We start from the raw sequence: 17,361 nt of genomic DNA on the forward strand, positions 1-17,361 counted from the left end.
AAAACCTTTGAGATTTTTTATCCCATAGTAATGACCTTGAAATAACAGCAAAAACAGAGGGTTTGAACGATCAGGGAAACTGGTCTCAAATTTACACAGAGCAGTACAGCCTGTGGTTCTGTGAAACACTACATTTTTTCTCTTCAGAATGGTTTCAAATTTACCAATATCACTAAAAGTAACTGCTGTTAGCTCGTCGAGGCCTGCCTGATGCTGCCATCTCCTCCCCAGTTCTACAGCACGGTGATCCGTGAGCTCAGGATCAGAGACGTGTGCGAGGCTGATTGCAAAACATAACTTATTACCGGTATTGTTTATAATATACAAATGACGCATTTTCTTATTAAACAGTTCACTGTCTAACGTTCCTGCAGCTTTACGCTTAGAACCTCCTGCTGGGTCATTAACAACCTGAAGAACAAATTCCATGTTATTATCTACAGGTATATTTGCATTCGATTGTACTAAATCGTCGAGGAAGTTTTCGAAAGCAGGCAGGATCATATTTCCATCATCTGTAACAGTAAATGTGATGTGACGATTGAGATTTTCACCCACTAATTCCAGCTGCACAACGTCGTTATGTCTGGTTAACGATCTCGCAGCGTCGGCTAATTCAATTATAATACGCATGATGTCTGTATAGAATGCTGCTAAATCTGGAACGTTACTTGGACAGGGCGGCGGTATGGTAAAAGGTCTCCTTATTTCATGGTTATTAAAATGTTCACGTTCAACCACGGCTGGAGGGTTTCGTCCTATTTGATCTGAACTAACTGCTACGTCCGTATTGAAATGACCCCCGTGCTGATATGCGGCGTGTGACGTAGAAGGATTCTGATGAATCACTGGTGAATTATTTTCCTCAATGCTGCTGTGTGGAGATGGTGCTCTATTTAAATCTTCAAGAGCCTGATTGATTACGTTTAAAACGTCACCGTGCTGATCTTCATTTATTACATTTTCACTGTTAGCAGGAGATGCATTTAAAACGATGTTATCTGCTACTTCTGCATTAACGGGAATTTCGTTAAGTTCATTAACTAAATTTCTTATTTCATCCAGGGCAAGTCTGATTCGGTTATCCATTTCTATGAACATAAGAAAAATAAAATAAAATAAAACTAACCTACAGAAAAAAAAAAAAAAAAAAAAAATTACAGTGATCAGTTCAGTTTAAAATCACCTTGATGTCACCAAAATGCTTCTTTAACAGAATCTGACATGCTGCCAGAAGCGTTAACGATGAGGCCTTATTACAAAGATTCCGTGAGGCTGTAGAGACTGTCTTCCTGCGTTGTCCATTTATGTGGCCAATCTGTCCTACCATCAACGTTACCTCTGTAAGGAGAATGAACAAAAAAATTAATAAATAAATAAAAATATGTATATATATATATATATATTGAAATAATCACATTAAAGCTGAAAAAAAAAACAAAAAAAACAAAGGAATTCAAATTAATTCAGTATGTATGTATGAATTAAAACGTACCGTTCATTAATCCACTCACTAGCGTTGCTCTGCTTTGTAGCGCAGAGAGTCGCTGTCTTTTGGCCGGGGTTAAATATTCTGTAAAAACAGAAGACAATAAAAGTTATCTTACGCTGCGCAGCACAGCGTTCATAAATAAAACGAAAAATAGTTTTTAAAATACACAAGTTTTTTTTTTTATCTTACTCCGATTCTTTGCGGTAAAACCTCCAGATTTCACTTCTTGTTGAACTGAAACGGTGCCTCTCTGCTGAAAGCTGTCTTGATCTTTGAAAAGCGACCTTCTGGTGGGCGGATTCAATGTGGCATCTTTGGATGTATCTGTAAACAGGTTTATATGACATTTTATTGAACTATGCTTAAAATACATATATATATATATATATATATATATATTGTTTTTATTTAATTTTTATTTTTTTTCTACCCTGCTGCTGCTGCTGCTGCTGCTCGACAGCTGTGTCTTCCACAGAGCTCTCAGTCGAATCTGTAAACAGTTTTTATCTGAGGTTTAAAATACATTCACTCTCAAAGAAAAATAGTTAGTTCTTAGGACATACTTTCTGGTGGTGCCGGTAACTTATCCGGTGTGTCTTCAGGGGAAATGATGATAATTGACGGAGGAGTATTCAAAGAATCAGTTTTAATTTCTGTGTTAGAAGAAAGTTCAGATGTTGTTGGGGTTTTTTCTTGTTTGGAAATAATTCGCCTTCTCAATTTTGACTGTCGATTCCAGCCGCTGAACCCTCCAACTTGATCATTCGGGTTTACCTCTCTCATCAAATCTATAAATTGAAACATTGTCAAGGGTTAACTATAATATATAAATGTATATATATATTTTATAGCATTTAACATTTACTTACCATAATCTGATTGTGTCAAGATGAAATCATCAAGGTCATCAGCGGTGGGTTCTATGACAAAGAAACAAATATATATATATATATATATATATATATATAAACAACATATATAAACAAAATTAGAGAACATTCACATGCATTTAATGATTTCTTAAAAATGAATACTTACTTACTTACTTAAGTTTAAAGATGTCATTGTGCTTTTGTGAATTATTATCAGAAGTAGATTCCACAATTTCCAGGTTTCCTGAAATATTTACCGACATTTTTTCTTGTCAGTACTGGTATTTTCAATGTAACAAGTGTTATGGTTCAAAGACATTCAGCATTTGAAGACCCTGACACTGAGGTTAGCCAATGAAACAGAGCCCCCGGACAACATTTACTCACAGTATTTATACCAGAACATGACAGTGTTATCTCAACTGCAAAGACTATGTTTTTAAGACCAAAACCCTTTCTTGAGTTCAAAGGTGATATGGTTATCTAAGGAACAGACCTAACTGCCCTTCCTGACATCGCCCCTAACAGTTGTATATAAACTGTAACCCCCCCCCTGAATAACCTTTTACTCTAAGATGAAAAAGTAAATGTTTTAGAAAAGCTACAGGTAACTAAAATTATCATTCCTTTTTCCTAAAATGGAGTCTCTCATGATTCAAAAACAAACACATCATTGCTAGTCAATTTGTAACTTGGAAACAGTATACTGAAGTTCTTTTTTTTTTTCTGTTAATCGCATATTCGTCTTACCTCTTTCAGCTGCTTTCCCAGTATGTTGACGCAGAAGCTGAAGGTTTTTCTCGTTCCATCGATGTAGTGAAGCACAATCTTTTAATTTACTTTTTGGGTCTTTTCTATTTTGAACTGATTTAGACTGGCTCATATATTCAACAAATGGGTCCTGCTGTAAAGCAAAATTAACTTACAATTCTGTCAGGTTACACAGTTCATTTATTAGGATTTCATGTGATAGGTCAACATTAAGTTGATTATACCTTTAAAATATAAAAGGATGCATGTCTTTTTTGTTTTTTAGATGTATTAACGCCTGAAAAAACATACAGATTATTAATAACACCCTTAAACACACCCCTGTGTGTTTTAATTGGCTCATTTAAGGCCTTCCCCGTAACACCCTTAAACACACCCCTGTGTTTTAATTGACTCATTTAAGGTATCGCCCCTAATGACGACAAGCAATCAGCATCCACTGTTATGCCCCCTTGACCACGTGACCTCCTGCCCACATGGCACCCACATGGCACCCACATGGCGCCAACCGGAAGTCCCGCCCTCACCGGAAGTCCCACCCACATGTCAAAAAGTTTGATGAAAGGGTGTACTTAAATTCTCTCTTCAGGGTAATGGACAATTATTAACACACTGTCCACTGAGGAAATGTTCCACAGTGGTGTTTTCTGCAATCAGTACTTTCAGTTCTTCAAAACCTACTCCAAAACCTTTTATAGATTTTTCACCTGACAAACAATGTCCTTATTAAGTCAGAGCTCCACATGAGTACATGCAAAGCAACCTTACTTCTTTGTTCTCATTTTAGAATATATTGATGTAGTTGGAGGGGATTTAAGTGGAAATCTCAGCAGGATTTTAATCGATGATCATAGCACAAAGAAAATATTTGCTATGATGACATTTTTGGCACAGGTGGGTTGTTTTTTTTTTTTTTTGCTTAATCTAAAAGTTGCTGAAAGCTGCTGGCCATTTGTTTTCTGTGGACCACCAAATGTTGATTTAAATAATTCAAAAGTGACTTGCTTCTTAGAAATATGAACGCATTTGCTTTCATAAACTGTGAATTCTGTTACACACTGCCACTTCTCTTTATTCATGTTTCTTTATTATTTCTTTGGTCTGGCTCAAGCAGCAAAGTAGGAGTAAAAGGCGGCAGCAGAATGCCCTGTAGCCAAAACTGCCACAGCAATCTGTGTGTGTATGTTTGGATGTACTCCATCAGCCTTGGTTGGGAAACAGTGGTGAATGAAAGCTTGTGCAATACTGGATGATTTACAACAACAAGTAAATGGGCTCATACGCTGTGTTTCTGCAATTCGTTTGAATAAAATCTGTGCTTGTGTGAAAATCTCATTTAGTTCATGATCATTTGGGCTATATCGATCAAGAAAAGAAGAAAACTCTGAGAAGTTCAAAAATGAACAAATGTCATAGTGCAGAAAAGAACTTCAATACTTTCTCTGGAAAAAAAATATACTTTTGAATGTTGGTGGTGCTTTCACACTCGTGGTAGCATGAAACGGACTCTACAACCCACACAAGTGCCTCAGGTAGTGCAGCTCATCCATCATCTCTCCTCTGACCTCTGTGTTTTATTAGTGTTCTGTTATTTAGAGCAGATAGACTCTAAATTCATTATCAGGATGTTTATGGTTAACACTCCCTCATGTGTATGCCTCAAGGGAGGGTAGATGGGTACCCTTATAAATAACCTTGTTACCTCTGACTCGGGAAGGGTCTGGAGGCCATATGTCTGAAACTCTTTGCAGTTGAGATAACACTCTCATTTTTGGTATAAATACTTGTGTGTGATTTTTGTTCGTTGCTCTGCTTATCTGACTAGCTCAGTGACAGAGTCATTCACACGCTGAATGCCTTTGAATAAACTTTTATAAGATAAAATCCGGTCTTTCTCTTGTTAATGAGTTGACTTCTCTCTCACTTTGATAAGAAAATCCACCACAGGAGCACTGCCAGAGCCCTGCAAAATGACCTCCAGCAGGCCACAAATTAGCATGTGTCTGCACAAACGGTTAGAAACTGACTCCATGAGGATGGTATGAGGGCCCGACGCCCACAAATGGAGATTGTGCTCACAGCCTTAACACCATGCAGGACGCTTGGTATTTGCCAGAGAGCACCAGGATTGGCAAATTCGCCACTGGCGCTCTTTACAGATGAAAGCAGGTTCACACTGAGCACATGTGACAGACGTGACAGAGTCTGGAGACACCATGGAGAGCGATCTGCTGCCTGCAACATCCTTCAGCATGACCGGTTTGGCAGTGGGTCAGTAATGGTGTGGGGTGGCATTTCTTTGGTGGGCTGCATGCCCTCCATGTGTTCGCCAGAGGTAGCCTGACTGCCATTAGGTACCGAGATGAGATCCTCAGACCCATTGTGAGACCATATGCTGGTCCGGTTGGCCCTGGGTTCCTCCTAATGCAGGACAATGCTAGACCTCAAGTGGCTGGAGTGTGTCAGCAGTTCCTGCAAGATTCCTGCCACACACAATACTGAGCCTCATTTTGACTTGTTTTAATGACATTACATCAAAGTTGGATCAGCCTGTAGTGTGTTTTTCCACTTTAATTTTGTGTGTGACTCCAAATCCAGGCCTCCATTGGTTAATAAATTTGATTTCCATTGATGATTTTTGTGTGATTTTGTTGTCAGCACATTCAACTTTGTACAGAACAAAGTATTCAATGAGAATATTTCATTCATTCATTCATATATAGGATGTATTATTTGAGTGTTCCCTTTATTTTCTTGAGCAGTGTATATTTGTAAACATGTTTTCCCTTTATTTTTTTGAGCAGTGTATATTTGTAAACATGTTATACACCCATCACACTGATCACACAGTTAACCTCGGATAGGTAGGTAAACGTATTGATTAATGGGGAAATAGCAACTCTAGAATGGGCACTGAAAGATTGCAATGATGAGTTGATCGATATTGCAAGTTGGACTTTTCTGCATGTCTGTCCATAGGTTATAGGGGAATGTCTCCAGACAGGATAATTTGTAGGTACCGATCGACATCATTACCAGCATTCAGTTGCATTTAAGGTTTGCAGTAGACAATTTGCTTGCATGTGCAAAGCTTCAATATGGAGCATAATCTTTACAACAGTGTGGGATAAAATGATGTGTGGGGGGCCTCAAGCACCTATGGGTTCCACCTCATCCATTATTTGGCAGACCCCCAATATGACTACCTACCAAACCCTATAGAGAGTGTAGAGTCATCCGGCAACTGCCCTGTGATGCTATTGCTTCACTCATCAAGCCAAACTTAGTGGCATTTCGTTGAATCTATGCCATAAAGACTTCAGGCAGTTTAGAAGGTAAAAAGGGGACCGGCTTGGTATCAGACAGGTGTACTTCCCACAGTAGCTGTTAAATCTATCATGAAAAGTTACATAATGTAACAGAAATGCACCAGATTAAGGAAGACCTAATCAGACTAAGGAGGGGAGCATTATGTTAGAAACATATTATGTTTGTTGTAATCTAGCGTTCAGAGTAAGCCCAATTATGCCTTTTTTTGCTGTTTTTGGTATACCAGATACCTATATTTGTATCTAATATGCGTGCTGTGTTGAAATGAACAATCTACAAAATTTTAAATCAGCTGTACAGAAAAAAAAAAAAGTGTTTTTCTTAAATTATTGTAAATAAATTCAGGCAGTAATTGGTCACATCATTTTCAACTGGTCCTGGCATTTGGACCACATTAGAATTAGACAAGCACTACTTTAGCATATGGAATAGTCAAACCTGGACTGAAGAATTGTAGATCAGAAGTTTCCAAGCTTTCCTCTGATTGTTGAAGAACGGGACCTGAAAAATAAAAAGGGTTTCACACAAATGCCTTATTTCAGAAAAGGCATTCGGTTTCCAAAGTTTTTCGAGTGGATTTTTTTTTCTCCTTTTGTCCAGAAAAAGAATCTTCTCTAAAGATGACCAACATGAACTAGAAATGGATAACACTTTATTTAAAAAAAGTTTGTTGTATTAAAGAAAGTTTAAACAATAGGTGTGCACAGGTTTTTAGTAACAGTCACTGAATGTTTGTGGTCCAATTTACTACTAAATTAAAGTGAAAGCAAAAATCATGTTTAATATAGGAAAAATACTTTGTTTTACTTATTTTTTTTCATTTCAAGAGGATATTAATGTCTGTAAAAATCTTGTTTGAAAAGATTTATCTGAACTCTGGTCACCCATAATGTGTGCATTTCAATATTTTGAGCAAAACTGTGCTCTTACCCTGCTAATTGAACCTTCACACTCTGCTCTTGGTGCAATGTGCAATCAATGAAGACTGGCTACCTGGCTGGTCCAATTTAGACATGAAACCTCCCACACAAAAATGACCGGTGTATCTACCCATGTAAGACTGCATAATGTCATTGTACTAAACCTACTGAACAAATTTGTTTTGAAAAAAAAAATGTAAAATGACAACACTTTGGTCATGTTTGAAATAAAAAAAAATGTGAAGGCACAATGTGGAAGTCTGAATCTGAAGACACATTAAGTTCTGTCAGAATTTTCGTCTCTCACAAAGGTAGGAAACGACCTGTCGAAATGACTCAACAGAGCTCGAAGCATGTTTGTGCTGACCTACTTCCCATTGTCTGTTTTGTGTCCTTAACAATGCAATTTTCTTTTTCAAATTGATTACAGGGCAGTTATTTTTTTTCACATAGGTACAAGTTTGTTTGGATATCGCTTTTCTTAAAATTATGAAATCATTAGTTGAAAACAGTTTTTTTATTTACTGAGGTTACATTTGTCTGATATTATTGTTTGTTGATCTTAAGCATTTAATCGGGTACAAGGGAAAGTACTTTTTCACTGCACTACAGTCCTTTTCAATAAATTAGAATTTGCGTACAGATGAGGCTGTTATGATTTGGGGTTGTTTGGTTTTTGGTTTCTGGGTTTTTCTTATATTTGTCTCTCAGTTTTTGAATCATGCTTCTGTTTATTATTTTTTCTGATCATATTTTAGTCTTGTTCATGTTTTGTCAAGTTTGGTTTTGTTTGTATATTAGAGTCTCTGTTTGTGCCGCACCCACGTTTTGTTCTGTCTGTCAATTAAGTTTATTCGGTTCACCTGTTTCAAGTTAATCTGTCTCCTTGCTCCACCTGGTTTTCGCACCATATATACACACCTGTTCTGAAACATTTTTCTCTGATCATGTCTTGTTTTCATGCTCAAGTGTTATTTTCGGATCATGCCATGCCTGTCTCGCCTGCCCGTGTGTTGTTTTGTGCCTCCTGCTGCGAGTGAGTTTTTGTTTTTTTGTCATTAAATCCTTTTTCACTTACCATCACGCTGCCTGTTCGTCTGCATTCTGGGGTCCTATATCTCGCAAACCATAACAGAGGCTCAATTGTCAGATTAAAAGTATCTTCAGAAAATAACGTTTGAGCAGGTATATTTTTATTAAGCCCACATTTCTGTATTAAAAATGTTTTTATTAGTCTGATATATTCTAATCCAAAATGAATGGCTGGAAGTAGAAGATCATCATAATTAACAGAATTAAAGGCTTGAAAACATCAGTCTGTGTGTAATTAATTTATATAATATGTTTCACTTAGTAAATTGAGTTACTGAAATAAATGAACTTTTCAATTATTCTAACTTAACGAATATGACTGTGTGCAAACAGGTGGAATACAGAACATCATAAGTAATTGTGAAATTAGTGATTTGGTTTGACTAAAACTATTGATACAATGATTTTATGTCATATTTGCTATCTACCTTGTTCCTGGGAGGGCTACCATAGAAACAATTATGGATATAACGTCCGGTGAGACACCAGAAGTAGCCGTAAACTACTAATCATAGTCTATTTGCTAATCTGTAAATGTTCTTTCAACTAAGATAAGTTACAGTTCTGTTTTCTGACGGATATTAAACAAAAGTTGTTTACAAAAATGTCATTGCGGAGCTTGGGTACCTGTTGCGCTTTTCATGGTTGTACTAACAATCGGACTTAACTAAATTTGTGGCTTCAAGTGTTCTTGCGACAAGCAGTACAGCTACCGACATCGCCTACCGACATATGGGCAAAATAATGTTGTGGACAAAGAGCCAACTGAGGTCAACTTGTGTCTTACTTTGTGGCTGGGCTATGACAAACCACTGGAGAGGCTATATATATACAGTACAGATGAAAAGTTTGGACACACCTTCTCATTAAAAGAGTTGTCTTTATGTTCACGACTATGATTATTGTAGCTTCACACTGAAGGCATCAAAACTATGAGTTAACACATGTGGAATTATATACTGAACAAAAAAGTGTGAAACTACTGAAAATATGTCTTATATTCTAGGTTCTTCAAAGTAGCCACCTTTTGCTTTGATTACTGCTACGCACACTCTTGGCATTCTGTTGAAGAGCTTCAAGAGGTAGTCACCTTAAATTGTTTTCACTTCACAGGGCTATTTGACCAAGAAGGAGAGTGATGGGGTGCTGCGCCAGATGACCTGGCCTCCGCAGTCACCGTACCTGAACCCAATCGAGATGGTTTGGGGTGAGCTGGACCGCAGAGTGAAGGCAAAAGGGCCAACAAGTGCTAAGCATCTCTGGGAACACCTTCAAGACTGTTGGAAAACCATTTCAGGTGACTACCTCTTGAAGAAGAAGAAATTTGAAAAACAATTAGAATTAGAAAAACAAGGGAACATAAATTGTCTACAACATTCTGTCTGGTTGGTGTTAGAGTTAAAAAGTTGATAATTACAGACAAGTGTATGAATAAGGCACAGATGAACCAAGTAAGTGCTATGAATCAGAAAAAGGCGGACCCAAAATTCAGCCAGACACAGTACTGAAAGTTTAAAAGGTTCATTCAGCCACAGCTTCCAGGAATCACTGAGGCGGAAAGAGGGATTAGTGACTTGTAGTCTCTTGAGATTTTGCAGGGATCAGAAAAGTCACTAACTTGCTTTTGTCTTGAGTGGAACTTGAAACCCAGAGGGGAAACCTCAGTGGGCGGCAGGCGGTGATCTCCACAGCACAGGTAAGAAGTGACTCCAGGCTGAATAATCCGAGGACTAGGCTGGCTCAATAATCCAAGGGCAGAAACAGGGTCAACGATCGGAACAAGAGGCGTCAGGCAAGGGGCAGGCAGAGGCATAAACCAGATGCAGGAAACAAGGTCGACAACCAAAATCCAAATAGTCCGACAGGGAGCAGGCAGAGGCATAAATCCAAAACGCAAGGCAAGGTCAAGAACAATGATCAGACAGGAAGGAACGCTGGATATCTACTCACACGATGGCTTTCAAAAATCTGGCACCGTCTGCTTGTCAGAGTCAGTATATATCAGGGAAGACACAGGTGCTTGGCATTCTACAGATTGCACTACACTGCAGCGGCCACCAGGTGCATCTAATCTGCTGATTGCAGCCAGGGAGACATGTTAGAGCAGATGTGCCAGAATCATAACAGTAAGTTTGACTTGCAAGGGAGAGACAATCCACTGCAGAACAACGATTTCCTTCTCACAAAGGAAGAAGTCATGGCACCAGCCTTTTATTTACAACTCACATTCTTACAAGTAAAAAGTGGGAATCGATTCAGCCAATTCTTACAGAGGTTTCAACTTAGAAGAGTGGTCATTCCCATATATGGTATAAGCATGCCATGTCCACTCCAGACCACATTCCTTAACTCTCCACTCCCTTTTACACACTAAAAAACAATCACAGGAATCATCTTCACTAGAATAGAACTTAAAACATAACCCTTGTTTAAACAGTGATAATTATTATTTACAGTTGGTCTCTAGTTAAAATGTATCTGGCCACTTTGCACAATAGTTTGAAAACCATATGCAATGTCACCAAAACAAATATGTGAATGCTAAGTTTTTGTATTTTGTATTTTTTTTTAGTTAAACTTTATAGGTTTTAGGTCGAATATGAAATTGAAGCCTGCACAACTCCTTTGCTGGCAGTTACTGAAATACTGTAAAAAGTTGAGAGAACACTTTGGAGTCTTGGCCAAACTCTCCAAGGTTTTTAAATCAGAATCCAGACTAATATCCTTACTTTACTATCAGGCCAGATGTGGTAACCTCCATTTCAGGTCCTTTAATGAGATGTCTTAGTGGAATAGTGCATGGAAGGGATGGGCTCTCTTATCAGCACATCTTATGATAAGTTATCAATATCTCTCTTTTCCACTCACTGGTCCTTCTTTTTGCACTTACTTTCTCTCCTTTTCTGCTTCTCAAACATATTATTCTCTGAAGGCCCCCAGCAGAACCTTTTAATAATCCCAAAGCAATTTACTGAGACTTTAGTTCAACTCATCTCCAGGTGCAGCTCTTTACTGACCCAATAATGATAGCAGTAAACCCCTTATTCCCTCAACTTCAAGCATTGATTTTAAGGCAATGCTAATGGGGAGGAGAAGGTCATATTTCTACAATTTTCTAAGGACACTTCTGTGCATTGTATGTTATTAAGTCTACTATGATCAGTTTAGCTCACATGCTGCGTTGGTGACATCCTCAGGATGTGAAATCTAAAGTTTTAAAGCAGTTCATTTAGTTGCACAGTGTTGGCCATTAATTGTTGTCTTTTTCTATAAATAGAGAATTTTACAAGCTTGAACACACAAATAATTGCTAATTTCTCATGTTTTTCTGACACAGCAAAACATCAAATTGTACATGTTGAAGTCTGGATTCACTCTGAAGGAATTATTGCATAACTAGCTAATAAAAGACTCATTTTCTCATTGTCATTGTAAAAAATATTATGCAACGTCCATGTTCCCCAAGAAGTTAGCCTGTGATTGGCTGGTTCTCCAAGCGGGGTTCCAAACCACAGACAGACAGATGCAGAAGAAAGCTTTGGTTTATGCAAGAATAGTACCAAACTGAGTCTGGAACCTGGCCAGTCTTTGTGGCAGCAGTCAAAATAAGTCTCTAACATCATATGTTAAGATTAAAATGTTTTTTTATGTAAAGCTCTGTGAGACTCCTGCTCATATTGTTCACTTAATCCAGACAAGTGTTAAGTTTTAGAAAATTTACATAAATAACCCATTTCTGAACTTTAGGGCCCCCAGACATCCAAGCTCATTGCAAAATGAGTCAAAGCCACTTTCCTGTTTGAAATAACCCCCATGGAGCAATAGAAATGGCTCTGTTTTCTCTGCCGAGATGTGTCCTCAATGCAAAAGGATGATAGAAAAGGGACCACATATCTGTGGACAGATGCCTGTAGTACTGTGAACTGGGTGCAACAGAAGTTAGTGATGTCATGTTGGAGTTTAATTTTCTGACCCACAGGTAGAGCTCAGTCAGAAAACTGTTCTCAAAATGGTAAGCCACGTATTCCACAGGTCTTACAAAGAGAAATCCACAAATACATTTGATGAGTTTCTGGTAGCAGGTTGGGTGGGGCAAAGGCAGAGAATAGTCCGTCAGGTTTGCTGGATGGTGAGTATGTTGAAGGTAATGTTGAAAGATGTCTTGCTGTTTGCAAGAAAGCAGACCTGATGACTTCTGATGACAAGTAAGTGGTTGATTGTTGCAGTGGGGGAAGCTTGGTGTGGGCATGAGCTTCCTCAGAGGATTTCCTTTCAGGTGAGTATACAGGTAAGCATGGGGGAGAAGTGGGCAGGCAGATAACTGAATACAGGTCCTTCTCAAAATATTAGCATATTGTGATAAAGTTCATTATTTTCCATAATGTCATGATGAAAATTTAACATTCATATATTTTAGATTCATTGCACACTAACTGAAATATTTCAGGTCTTTTATTGTCTTAATACGGATGATTTTGGCATACAGCTCATGAAAACCCAAAATTCCTATCTCACAAAATTAGCATATTTCATCCGACCAATAAAAGAAAAGTGTTTTTAATACAAAAATAGTCAACCTTCAAATAATCATGTACAGTTATGCACTCAATACTTGGTCGGGAATCCTTTGGCAGAAATGACTGCTTCAATGCGGCGTGGCATGGAGGCAATCAGCCTGTGGCACTGCTGAGGTCTTATGGAGGCCCAGGATGCTTCGATAGCGGCCTTTAGCTCATCCAGAGTCTTGGGTCTTGAGTCTCTCAACGTTCTCTTCACAATATCCCACAGATTCTCCATGGGGTTCAAGTCAGGAGAGTTGGCAGGCCAATTGAGCACAGTGATACCATGGTCAGTAAACCATTTACCAGTGGTTTTGGCACTGTGAGCAGGTGCCAGGTCGTGATGAAAAATGAAATCTTCATCTCCATAAAGCTTTTCAGCAGATGGAAGCATGAAGTGCTCCAAAATCTCCTGATAGCTAGCTGCATTGACCCTGCCCTTGATAAAACACAGTGGACCAACACCAGCAGCTGACACGGCACCCCAGACCATCACTGACTGTGGGTACTTGACACTGGACTTCTGGCATTTGGGCATTTCCTTCTCCCCAGTCTTCCTCCAGACTCTGGCACCTTGATTTCCGAATGACATGCAGAATTTGCTTTCATCCGAAAAAAGTACTTTGGACCACTGAGCAACAGTCCAGTGCTGCTTCTCTGTAGCCCAGGACTGGGGAATGTGGTACCTGTAGCCCATTTCCTGCACACGCCTGTGCACGGTGGCTCTGGATGTTTCTACTCCAGACTCAGTCCACTGCTTCCGCAGGTCCCCCAAGGTCTGGAATCAGCCCTTCTCCACAATCTTCCTCAGGGTCCGGTCACCTCTTCTCGTTGTGCAGCGTTTTCTGCCACACTTTTTCCTTCCCACAGACTTCCCACTGAGGTGCCTTGATACAGCACTCTGGGAACAGCCTATTCGTTCAGAAATTTCTTTCTGTGTCTTACCCTCTTGCTTGAGGGTGTCAATAGTGGCCTTCTGGACAGCAGTCAGGTCGGCAGTCTTACCCATGATTGGGGTTTTGAATGATGAACCAGGCTGGGAGTTTTAAAGGCCTCAGGAATCTTTTGCAGGTGTTTAGAGTTAACTCGTTGATTCAGATGATTAGGTCATAGCTCGTTTAGAGAGCCTTTTAATGATATGCTAATTTTGTGAGATAGGAATTTTGGGTTTTCATGAGCTGTATGCCAAAATCATCCGTATTAAGACAATGAAAGACCTGAAATATTTCAGTTAGTGTGCAATGAATCTAAAATATATGAATGTTAAATTTTCATCATGACATTATGGAAAATAATGAACTTTATCACAATATGCTAATTTTTTGAGAAGGACCTGTATAGTGGCTAGAGCAGCAGAAGACAGTGACAAGTGTCCAGGTAAGCATTTGTCAAAAGCAGGAAGTGGCTTACATTACAAACTGTCTCAGAAGGTAAAAGCTTTCACAAGGAGTCATCTTAGGAGTACAGAGGCCACATAAGGTAAATAACTCAGAGACCATGAATGGAGGTTAGACTAAACAACATGGGTCAATCATTCTTTCATAAATGGTCATATACCAGCTCTGCAGCCTAATGAGTAAATCTGCTGCAGGTTTTTATTAATACGAATCTGCTGCTTATAATAAGTAAACCAACACACCTAAGTGCACACACATCCCAGAACCATCATATTTGAATCCAAGCCATTTTTCTTCACTCTAGTGGATGTGAATGTTTGATTATCAGGTGGTCTTAATTACATTTTTCAAGCACCTCCCTCCTCTCTCCTTAGTTTTACCAAAAAAAAATCAAAATTTTAATCAAAATTGCAGAAATCCCAATAAGAAAACCACAAACGATCTTTATAACACCTAAGTAGTAAAAGGATATTAGATATTGTTTAGTTCTATAGCCTGTTCAATTCTTATAAAGAGAAGGAATCACCAAATGTTTTCTTAGTTTTCTTTCTTAAAATTATGGTAATGACCTTGCTTCCCACATAATTAGGCTTGTTTGTTTATTTGCTTTAGTTTTTGTTCATTCATAATAAATAACCATTGATCAGCAACAGATGATGTGGTTAATTTAACCTCTTTTGTCGAGTATTTGCCTCAGACAAAGTGAGGCAAATGTAATGTCTCAATTCAGTCTAGATTATTGTGATGGATACCACTAATACCTACTGACGCTTATTCAGCTCCTACCAAGAATTATTTCAGAACAACTTTGCTGCCATCTAGTGGTTGGTATTATGGCTAATAGTGCCTTATTTGTATTATTTGTATACTACTTAGGTAAATTAATATCTACCGTATGTCCTATGTTCAGATTAATGATCTTAATCAGTTAAAAAGCAAAAATACAACTAATTATGTTTGTTCTATATTACCAAAAATAAATTCAGAAATTAAAGGGTTAATAATGTTTAGAAGACAATGAGATTTTCTACCTATTTTATATAAGAAATATAAACATTTAAAAAAATCTTACTTCTTCTGTTTAATTGCTCTTTCAACATTCAGTACTTGTGATGACTTTACAATGCTGTGCTGCTTTTCTAATTTCCAACCAGTGTTTACAAGCAACTTTGCAAACAACAATTTCACTTCAATGTGCCCTCTTAAAGGAGTTTTAATCGTTTTTTTTCTGTTTTTGTTTTTTCGCTGTTTCAGCTGTCAGCTTAACCAGGCCTTAAAATGAGGGCATCGAGATGAAAATCTAAGAAGCAATAACTGGAAAGGTCAAGTCTCTACTGTGTTCACATCTCAAACTAAGGTCACACAGGACAAGGTAGAATTTTATATCTGCACAGTTATTTGGGAATTCTACATAGTCAAATCTAGAACAAGCCAAATTTCCCTTAAAACCTAATTGTAATCTGAATTTACATTGGAAACCAGTGAAGAAACAAGTGCAAGGGAGATATTTTCCCATTTTTATGCTAAAGGGCAACTGCAAATATGACTAGTACTCCTGCCTTGCACTAACATCTAAAGCATTAGAACAGTCAGATTAGGACATGAGAAAAGCTACAATCAGGCTCTTTATTTGACTAGACAATAAAAAGGTCTTGTCCCTGGAAAGAAAGAGTCAGTTTTGCCTGCTTTTCTTGCCCAAAATCTAGTTTAGTTTTTTTTTTTTCCACTTGTTTTGAGTCAGCTTCATAGCTATACCCATCCATCATAAATAGTTTGAGTGATTTATTTTATTTATTTTTTTCAAGTTGGTATAATTTCTCAGGAGCTTTGGGGAACATGAAAGTATTATTGAAACGCAGGAAACGTCCATTTTAAACAGCTTTAGAGTCAGACAGGTATAGTGGTGCAGTGCAGCCAGGAGACCCTCAATTTTGACCTGAATATATCTGTTTCCTTCTTCTCTTAAATGGCCTGTTTACCAATGGACAAACAGCCTGTTTTGTTAACACTAATCTGTATTATTTAGTGGCCAGCAGTTTGAGATATTCTATTTCTTGACAGAAGGCAGTAATGGTCAGTATGAAACTAGTGTACGAACTTAAAGATCAAGCAGAGTAAATGGAATAACAGCCAGCAAGACACTGGAAGAATACATCATAAAGAGTATTATAAAACATGATGCACATCCAATCAGATTTAGAAATGATGAATGTTGGGGGAGAAGACAGACACACTGTGTAAACCATGTATAATTTCACTGCCCATCAAACATTTGCTTGTTTGTTTCAGTTGCATATAAAGATATATGGCTTTCAGAAAATGTTCCACTTTTTATGTATTTAATACTCCAGCATATGTCGTGTTATCTCCCAATTTATTGGTCATGTTAAATATTCAATTACATAAAAATAAATTTGAACTATTCTGCAGTTGTCATGATCTGTCTGTTAACATTACATTCTTCAGTTGTGGTTTTTTCAGTTCATGTTTAGATTAATTATTCCATACTTGTGTTTAGATTACTCACTTGGATTCCTGTGTTAGATGAGTTAGTTTATATGTCCTTATAGATCTGGTTCCTCCCTGTTTATGTTCTGCAGTTAGTTTCCTTGGTCTCCCTGCTCATCTGTGTTAATTAGCCACCCTCCTTCAGTTGCCTCCTTTCTGTCTCTTACCAGCTGCTCCTGATTTTCCCCTTAATTAGCTCCCTGTGTTCATGGGTACATTCTCCATTCTCCTTTACTACTTATACTCTCTGGTTGTCATTTTTCTCCACTGGTTCTTCCTGTTTGCTACCTGGTTTATACTTGTCAAACTCACCATGCGGCTCCTGAACTCTTGCCTGCACTTTGTTACAGCAAAACCCACACCAAACGTGACAGTAGTACTGTGAAAAAGTATCTGCCCTCTTACAGATTTCTTTTGTTT

General features: G+C 38.1%; 1 pseudogene; it reads left to right on the forward strand.

The window, feature by feature from the left end:
- LOC124860764 overlaps positions 1–15,699 on the forward strand; it is a 49,726-nt pseudogene extending 34,027 nt beyond the window's left edge.
- Positions 15,700–17,361: the final 1,662 nt, after the last annotated feature.

Source organism: Girardinichthys multiradiatus, chromosome 23 (assembly GCF_021462225.1).
Source record: "Girardinichthys multiradiatus isolate DD_20200921_A chromosome 23, DD_fGirMul_XY1, whole genome shotgun sequence".
Lineage (NCBI taxonomy): Eukaryota > Metazoa > Chordata > Actinopteri > Cyprinodontiformes > Goodeidae > Girardinichthys > Girardinichthys multiradiatus.